The sequence below is a fragment of the Marmota flaviventris genome, chromosome 7, assembly GCF_047511675.1.
Source record: "Marmota flaviventris isolate mMarFla1 chromosome 7, mMarFla1.hap1, whole genome shotgun sequence".
Lineage (NCBI taxonomy): Eukaryota > Metazoa > Chordata > Mammalia > Rodentia > Sciuridae > Marmota > Marmota flaviventris.
Genome location: NC_092504.1, coordinates 53,393,105 through 53,403,377, shown reverse-complemented (window position 1 = coordinate 53,403,377; position 10,273 = coordinate 53,393,105). Strand labels below are relative to the sequence as shown.

The 10,273-nt window shown below is 36.9% G+C and overlaps 1 pseudogene; it reads right to left on the bottom strand.

Moving 5' to 3' along the window:
• Nucleotides 1–5,423: 5,423 nt before the first annotated feature.
• LOC114102102 (small nucleolar RNA U3) lies at nucleotides 5,424–5,514 on the bottom strand (annotated as a pseudogene).
• Nucleotides 5,515–10,273: the final 4,759 nt, after the last annotated feature.

The window sequence follows — 10,273 nt, the reverse complement described above, 5'->3', positions numbered from 1 at the left end:
CAAAATACAAATGTCTTTGTCAATATTTTATTATCTCTAAAACACTCTTTTTATATATTAACTTACTTAATTAACATAGAAGACAGGAAGAAAAGAAAGTGAAGAAGGCCAAACTATTATTTTTATTAGTAATTAAGTTTTGATTTATTTTACCATTATGTTCAGAATTGAACTTAATACGTTTTTCATAATTAAAAGAAAACAGACATTTTGTAAATATGAGAACATATATACTGGATCTATCAAATAAATCATTTTATTCTATAAATTACAGTTGCATTTTGGAGGAGGTACTATTCTAGGTCTGCATTTTGCCCAAATAATATACATTCATTTTTTTATTTATATATGAGATAGTTTGTGTACTTCATAAAATCATCTGATCTTGGAGAAGAAATGGAATAATATCAGAATTTCATGGAGACAAAGTCTCTCAATTTATAAATCAAGAAAGTGAACACTGGAAAAGAGAAACTATTTAAGTCATTATTTATTATCTGATAAACTGATGAATTTTCCCTCATCAAGTTTCGACACAAAATTTGTCAAGAATTAAAAAATAATTTTTAAGTTGCAAATCTGTGTATAGTTTTTCTTTTAATCCTTCTTTTGTCACTTGTTTGTCTTCTTTTACAGCAAAAACAATGTGAAGTCCGCAAGGGCAGGGAGCTGCAAAACACCTATTATAGCATCTCTCCTCAAGTCCAAGTGCATCTGTATGAAGGGCTGACTTTGTAATCTCCACAAATAATTTACCTTATGTCATTTCCTAAATTAAAAGAAGTGGCTCCAAACTTTAAATAACATAAAATAAAAATAATGCTTCTTTCAGTTGTTTGTAGTGTTACTCTTTTATGCTTCTTTTATTCTGAAGTATGACACCAATGGCGCGCATAAGAACACAAGCCAGCTCAGAACTAGACATGACAAGATGGTGTCTTTCTCTCCCCACTCCTTATTCTGGCTGTCAAGAATATTTATTGAGTATAGTACAGCCAGTTACTGTCAGGGATATACACACAGTATATTTATTCAAGGATGCTACTTTTAGTGAATAAAAATAGGCGGTAAACTCATACATAAGATAATTTTGGATTGTGATAAATATTATAAAAGAAATATGAAGTAATATGATATAAAATCATGGTCAAATGAGTGATCCTTTATGTTGGGCAGGCTAAATAACCTCCATGATGGAGTAGCAATTAAGCTGGACCTACATGACAAAAAAGCAACACATACAAAATATCCAAGAGAGATTCAAAGGCAACAAGTATGAGGCTTTTAGATGGACATAAGGGAGGTGGATGTCTGTGGCAGAGAGAGGGCCAGTGTGACTAAAGACTGGTGGCCAAATGAGAGAATATGGAAGAGGTAGCTGAGATTCAGTCAAACAGGACTTCGTAAGTGATAATCAAGACGTTGGATTTTAATTGTAACTTCAGCGGAGGACCTGGAGTTTACTAAGCTGAGAAGAGAGTGAACGGATCTGATAGGTACCTTGCAAAGATTATGTTAGCATTGATGAAGACTGTGGGCTGGAGTAGGGATTGAGAGGCGCACTATGAGAAGTAGGGAGACCGGTTTAGGCTGTCCCTGTGTAACACAGAATGTGGATGTCAGGTGGTTCTTTCTCTCATAAATTTGAATAATAGAATCCATGGACACAAAGGTGAGAGCAAAGTAACAGAATTTATTAGAGTAATAGAAAGAAAGAAAAAAAGAAAGCAGAGCTCCTGAAGAGGGAGGGGTCCCGAGAGAGGGATACCTTCCCCTATGGTGATTATCTAGGGGTTTATATGGATCTACAGGTTGAAGAAGTCAGCCCCTGCCCAAACCTCATAAGGCACTCAGTATTCATGCAGCCTTTAGTCCAATCAAGATAATGATCGAGTATTTTTCCCTCTTTGGGAAGGCTGTGGACGTCGGGTCACGTAGTTCCTGATTTTAAAATAGTCATTTTTTCAAGTTCCTCAGCAAAAATTTGCAGCTGCTGATTGTGCTCTGTTGCCCAGGTAGTTACCCAGGGGCCCGTTTTCCTATCTTCCCAGGCTTATCTCTTCTTCCTGACTTCACTAGTAAGACATGAATGTATCTTCATCTTTTTCCTTGGGTTGGGAACATATCTTTGTGAGCTGACAGGGATCTTTATAGAACGCAAATGAAAAGAGAAAGAAAGATGTCATTACAAAATGGTATAAGAGAGATTTCAGGCTGTGTATTTTCCTTGTCTTATAGTTAATTCAGAAGTCAGATATTTATGAATCTTTCATTCATGCCCCCTTCTCTCTTTGTTACTGACTCAGTAGGTTATTGTGTCCTCCATCAGAAGAATCAGATGAGGCACAACTGTGATGGAAACAGGACTGTTTTGGGGGACTAATTGCTAGAGCAGAAGAGACAGAGCTCTGACCCAGAGAGTGTTAATCTGGATCCCTGAATGAAGAAGGAAGCCAGTATTTATTTCTGTGTAAAGATTACAAGGGTGGGCTAGAGTTTAGGAATTTTAGCTGATTCGGGGCACATTTTCTAAGGTGCTCTCTTTGCAGGTCCTGTGCAAGCACTTCAACCTTGTTAAAGGCGGGGTTAGTCTGGAGTCCAAGGTTACATCTTTTCCTACATGATCTTGCCTTGTGATAAGGATGAGTCACTGCAGCTGTTAAGAGAACACACAGATGGTGGTGTTTGTGTTACAGAAAACACAAATCATGAAAATGACAAGTTAAAGGTTCTGGGAATTTGCTGTTTCTGTGACTCCTCAACACTTTTATCCTTCATATTGTTTGTCCTTGGGAAGTTGTGGTCAGGGTAATCTGGCTTCTATGATCCATCTGATTTCTGAGGCTGATGAAACAAGGAGTAAGTGAGCGGGTAGGAAAAGGCACAGATGGTGCTCTTAACAGCCAACAATCTCCAAGTTAAGATCCCTGGAATTCATTTGCCCTTTCTTTGGGGTTGGAGACTGTTTCATTTCTCCTCAGGATTTTTCCTCTCTTAATCTTAAGGAAAACTGCTTTTCATGGGAGTCCCTGACTTACATTCACTATCCAGCCTGGAAAAACCACAAATGTGGTTAAATCCAACTTTTCTACTTTTTGCTGGGTGGGTGCTAGTTGCTGACTGACCACAGCTGGTGGAAAAACACACACAACAACACTTGTCGTACTTTAAAATCATGATCACAAGCCTCAAATAAGTACTTAATGTTTCCTTTTATACTTATACAGCCAGAACCCCCTGTGCTCCTAAATAAATCTCATTCATTCCTCCCCTTCCTTAACTCCAATACTTTCTTTTTCATTTCCATACACTCATCTGACGACCACGCTCATTATTTCACCAAACAAGAACAAAAACAAAAAATGAAACAGGAATGAATGATATTATGGTTTCTCCTGGTACTTATTTTAAGAATGTAATACTCTACTTGCATCCCAGAGGGCAGCATAGGTAAGTGTACTATGGAGTTGAATAGCCTGAGTATAAGTCCTGGTTTTGCCACTTCCTAGATGTGTGACTTGAGCAAATTACTTGACGTCACTATGTCTCGTGTTCCTTGATGCCATATGAAACAGGAATAATGTCTACTTCCAGGTGCTGTTGTGGAGTATTTAAGGAGTTAAACATAATGCACTTAGAATACATAGCAAATGACGCAAGATAGGTATTAGTTATTGTTGTCATCTATTTTCCCTTTTGTTACAATGAATCAACTGTACAGCAATCTAAGGCTAAACTCTCCAGATATTGTAAGACCTTATTTGTACTTACCCTCTGTTTTTGTTTGGTTATGAGGTATCTCCCCAAAGCTCCTGTGCTAATACAGGAATGCTTGGAGGTGAAGAGATTGGATTGTTAGACCGTAACCTAATCAGTCCATCCTAGTTTGGATAGACTGATGAGGTGGTAACTGTAGCCAGGTGGGACATGGCTAGAAGAGGTGGGTCACAGGGGGCCATGCTCTTAAAGCGTATATCCTTCCAGCTGCCCTTCTAGCTCCTTCTCTCTCTGTTTCCTGACCAAGTCAAGAGTTCAGAAACTTTCCCCATTCCACTGGGCCCTTCAGTTATAATACGTGACCTCTTCTTGGGCTCAGAGAAATGGACTTGGGCCGCCATGGATTGAACCTCTAAAAATAGGGTCCCCAAATAAAATCTTCCTTCTGTAAGTTGTTCTGGTCAGCTTTTTTTTTTTTTTTGTCACAGCAATGCAAAGCTTACTAAAACACCTTTGAAGGAATTTGTTTCTATGACTGTCATCTATCCCTTTTATCTCATCACTTTTACTACTCTATACTGGATCATTTTCATTAACACAGTAATCTTCCACAGTATCTCCCAAGTAAGAACTAATATCTCCTTTCTGCCATATTTCTTTGCAGAACTAGTTTACATTGTTGTCTCCACTTCTTTTCTTGTTCTTCTCTTTCTAAACTCATTTCTAACAGCATATTGACCCAGACACTTCTCCAAAGCCACATCTCTCAAGGTGGCTAATGAATTTTATGTTGCCAAAGGAAAGATAAATTCTCAATCTTCCTCTTACTTAACCTCTTCATTTGATGTGATATTTAGCATTGTTACTCATTTCCTATTGAAACACTTTCTTCATTTGGATTTAGGAAAAAGAACACCTTTTAAAAAGCTTTCTTTGTCATTAGTAATTCTTTCTCAGTCTCTGGCTGGATCTTCTTCATCTTCCCAAACTCTAAGTGCTGGAGTACCCCAGGTCCAAGCTCACATATCTCCTCCTCTCTACTCACACCCACACCCTATATGATCTTATGCAGTCCAGTGCTGCACAAACAACTTCCAAACCCAGCTCTGTGCTGACAACTTCCAAGTAGTATTATTTTAGCTTTAGAAATCAAAGATTTTATCTCTCCCTAGACTTCTAGTTGCACATATTTAAAGTTTCCTTTTAAAAATATAATAGAGAATTTTTTTTAGTATGTCAAAAAGATTTTTTTTTTTTACTTTCATCAGTCTTTCCCATTTTAAAAAAGAGTGAAAGTATAATCCTTGTGGATAACAGATATTTGAAAGATCCATCATTATTTTCATTATTTGATTTTGTATAAGATAGATTTAATTTATAACTGAACTAGCCTTATCTCTGGGAGTGCTTGATGATTACCTTTAGAACATTTTTTGTTAATACATACTAATCATACATATTAATTCAGTATGATATTTCCACACACGTATGAATGTGCCTTGATCCAATCCAACCTGCTTTTTTTCCACCTTCCCTCAGTGCTCACATACCCTTCTTAATCTCCAGTAATCACTCTTCTATTTATGGTCATCATTTTTAGCTCTTCATTTGAGAGAAAACATGTAATATTTGCCTTTTTATATCCGGCTTTTTTAACCTAATATAATGTTCTCTAGTTCCATCCATTTTTCTAAAAACAAAAGGATCCCATTGTTTTCCCATTGATGAATAATACTCCATTGTGTACTGAATTTCCTAGTAACTAACTATAGAAATGATCCCTGAAAGTATAGTCTTTGCATTTTCTTTAGTGCATACTCAGCTTTGACTCATGGCCAAAATAAGGCCTATATGATTTATGTGAGGTTTCAGTCTGAAACCTTCCTATTAACCTTTGGGTCAGTTTATTTACTAATTTAAGATCTTGCTGCAAACTTTTGCCTTTGGCTCTCCTAAAATTGATATTTATCACACCAGTATTTGTGGTTTAACCTAGAGTCATGTACATGCATGTGAATAAACCATGGAAAGCTTGCTCTCTTTCTTCTGGCTGCCCAGTGCTTGCTGGCGTGCTCTCTTGCTGCACAGTATCCTTTACTTTTAAATGAAAGTTTTATGTGAATTTTCCCTGTGGAATCTTAGGAGTTCTTTCAAATATTCACACTTGTGAAATCTTTACACATCTTAATATTTGGCACAGCTATGGTGTGCTGAGGGTGGCTTGCATCAACGTACAAGAGTTAAATGTTAAAACTTCAGGAATTATATGAACTAGTTGTGAAACACAATCATAGTTGTTAGTAATAAATACTCAAAACTCATCACATCTTTATTTTTATTATATTCTATCAGTAGTTACCATCTTAAGGTTATTTATATCCATAGTATCTGTATGATGAAGACATTCTATACTGGAGCACTATTGCTCATGACTTGGAAAATCCACCTTTAGTGATGTGCATGTGGGGAGCTTGAGATTAGATGTGGTGTATTTATACTATAGAAATTGATAAATGCTCCACATTAGCTCTCACCCACTGACTCCGAGAACTAGTTGTAAATATTTACTAGCACACCAATGAATGTAACTAGTTCTCATTTATGCTTTGAGAAGAGAGACCTTTACTAGATGGTGCAAATAGAGAACATCACTTTGGCCATTGTGCCAGATATACTGTTAAGTGCCTGAAGTTCTGTGCTCTAGTGTCAATTTGTTACTGATTTTAATTTTTAATAATTCTAACTCAAGAGGAACTTTGGAAGATTCTATTTTTCTAAAACACCTCAAGGACATTTCAGATTTGCTGCTTATAGTGATTAAAGTATTGCCAAAAATCATGTTATGATAATATGTTGTTCTGCATAACTATTATGCTTAATTAGGACAACATAATGATTATGACATATTTTGTTATACTATTGCTTTACAAATAATCTTCATCTAAAATTTGTCACAGTAGGCACTCATGGTTGAGTAAACGAAACTTTATTTTTACTAAACAAAGGAATACATATTATACAAGAATTCTACTAAATAACATCTCAAGTTTTTATGCCTATATTATCAAAGAAAATCAATGAAACAAAAATGGCTACCGAGTAATAAGAGATTGTCCTCACATCATTCTTCTTAGCCATTTGGGGAAGAGAAGGTATTACAGGGGATCAAACCAAGCCATAATCAGCGCAGAAAACTTGAGGGCCAGAGAGGTATTCTACATAAACCTGCCTTCCCTTTAAAGAAAATGTGGCATTGTCAGCTAAATTGTTGGTCCTCCTACTATCCCTAATGTACTCTAATGGCATTGTTCAGAGAATAGACACCTTAGTAATCACATACTTTGGGAGCACCTCTCTTTCCTGCTTAGAATCCTGTTCTACCTCTTTGCCTCCCACCTCAACATTCTTGGAGAAGAAAATTTAAACTCTGAGTATGCCTAGAGAGCTTGACTCCCTCTTTCTACTCATTATTAAAACTTAGCTCAGGTCTGGGATTGTAGCTCAGTGGTAGAGCACTTGCCTAGCATGTGTGAGGCATGGGGTTTGATCCTCAGCACCACATAAAATTAAAAAAATAAAATAAAGGCAATAAGGAAAAAAAAACCCTCAGTTCAGATGCCACCTTCACAAGGAATCCTTTCTTGACATTCCCAGGGAGGTGCTACAGCTTGTCTAGAGAATACACCTGTCCCAGCTTCACACTGATGTAAAAATGAACTGTTTATGCATCTGTGTCTCCTCTTATACCCTGAATTATCAAGCATCTTTGTGTTCCTAGACTTGTGGTTGGCATAATTAGGTAATTGTTGTATCCAACTGAATAAAACGGAAATGTACTGTCAAGATCTGGCTGCTACACATGTCTATTTTATCTCCTGTTATGCACTTGCCTATAACCTGAATTCTAACTTAAGATTTCTGAAACATGTTATTCTGGATCTTTCCAAGTTATTGTGCTCCTCATCTTTGATGCCCTTTTCTAACTTTTTTTTTCCTGATAATCTTCTACTATGCTTTAAAAATCAATTCACATTTTTTGTGAGTTTTTTTAATCCACTGTATTCACGTGAACTTTGTGCCTATTGTCACCAAGCCACCATCTCATCATAGAAAGTTCTACATAGCTAACAAATACAATCTATTTTTAGCTAATATTAATTTGGCCCTGACTGTTCAAGAATATATATTTTACTGACAATTCTACTTTTTTTTCTCTACTTAAATCCTTATAGAAGATAAGCTTTCATTTCAACTCAACAAGTACAATTTTTTAAAATTACATAAGAAGTTTATGAACACATTATTCTTAAAAAATAATGAACCCATTATAAATCAAACTAGTTTCTTTAATTTTCATTTCCAGTTCTTGTCTATATACTTCTCCTCTAGAGTAAACTTTGTTCTGTGAATCCTTTCAGGCCTTTTTATATATTTATTTTTATAAAGAAATATATAAATTCAATACATATATTTGCATACAGTGCACTTAAGAAGCTCACTATTATTTACTGTTTTTTAAGTGTTAATGGTTTAATGTTGGATGATCATTCTGCATCTCCTATTTTAACTCAATTTTTCTTAAAATCTTTCTATATTTAGATAGGTCTATAACTGACATTCTGGTTAAGAGCAGGAAAGACATATTAAGCAGATAGAAATTTGAAAATATTCTTAGGAAATTGCTGTAAGGGCTGAAGGTGTAGGCTTCAAGCTGAGCTCAGGGATAATTCATAAAGAGAACTGATGTCTAGGAGAATCTACTGAACTAAGCTCAACAGCTAAGATCCAGCACCAGTGATATTAACACCTTCCTGACATCTGTAGGCTGGACTGATTTCTCTCTACTCTAAATTGTTTCTCAGTTCCAGAGTTTGGAGAACAGAGGGCAGATGCTGCTGTAAAAAATATAACATCTCAATGACATTTTTCCAGTAAATCTAAGAGCACCACTGCTGCCTTGAAAGGCTCTTGATTAGCTTTTTTATTTCAAGTTTCATCTAAACAGTGGAATTTAATCTGTATCCAGAATCCTAACCCTACCAGACTCTGGGAGACCTAGATTTTAGCTTTCCAATTTCTGCTGCATAGAAAGTGACCTCAGCATGGAGGATTAGTATATTAATCCACAATATCTGCTATTGAAAAACCAGCCTCTACCTCAGAGCAAAGCCTGTCCAAGGAAGGGGACATGACCTTTGTCTTTGGAAAGACCCACAGAGCACTCCTAGGCACATACCCACCCTGCTGAGTTGTTTATCTATAAATAACTGGAGAGATCTGCTGCACCAGGTGTCCCTGACTCAGTCAGGCTAGGTGAGGACCCATAGCAACCCCCTAGCAGCCACCAATCAGCATGAGACAGGGAAATACCTGGGATGCCAGATGACCCTCCCAGTAGTTTATGATGGTTGATAACGTGTTGGGAAACCATGTAGCTCAGCACGTACACCCCTCATGGTTTAAACCAATCAGTTCAAACAAATCCCCCTCTTGTAGTAACCAATCACCCCTACCCAACTTGTTCCCACCAGTGAATGTGCTAATCAAGTTTTAGAGTTGTCTTATGATTTTCCCACGGTGTGTGATGATTTGCAAAGAGATGCTATGATATATGTGAAGTCCCTGCCTTCCCCAAAGAGTGTATAAAACTGCTGCAAACCCTGGGCTCGGGGCCTCTCAGCGTCACCAGTTGTTGTGTGCACACGGAGGACTGAGCTAGCTTGCAATAAACACCTCTTTGCTGCTTACATCAATCTTGGTCTCTGGTGGTCTTTTGGGGGTCCCGAATTCGAGCATAACACTATAACCTCATTTTATAACACCTGTATAACATTACATAGATTGATATAGTTTATGTAACCATTCCTGTGTCAGTTAATAATGTTTCTCCTTTTTTTGCTATTACAAATTTTGTAATAAAAAATCATCATATGTTTTTGTTTGACTACATGTGCTAGAATTGATACTTAGAATCGAAGCCACATAGTTATAGGGTAATTTTAAAATTCAACAGATGCTGCCAAGTTACCCTCTAAAATTGTTACCTCAATTTTAAGTACTACTGTCAATGTGTGAGAGTCCATTTTTCCACATTCTTACCAAATTTTGAAATAGTAAATATTTTTATTTTTAATTTTAGTAGTGAGATCATTAGTTTGTTTTATATTTATATAATTACTAATTATAAAGAGATTAAGCACTTTTCATGTTGTAAGGGTCCCGCGAAACATCGGAGAAAGAGACCACCAAGTGACCACTCATGCAATTGGCAGAAGGGGGATTTATTGAACCAGCGTGCTGGGGCTCCGTGCCCACTCAAAAAGGGAAAGCAGCCCAGAGCCCCGAGCAGGGGCTGAGCACTGCTTAAGTACACTTTTTGGGGAGGGCGGAGGGCTTTGTATACATCAGAACAAATCATCATGAGGCGCGGGAAAATTGAACAACAACTCCTAAACATGATTAGTTCATTCATTGGCGGGAACAGGTCAGGCTGGAGTGATAGGTCATTCCTAAGGAGAGTACACATTCAAACTGATTGGTTCAGGCCCTGCAAGGC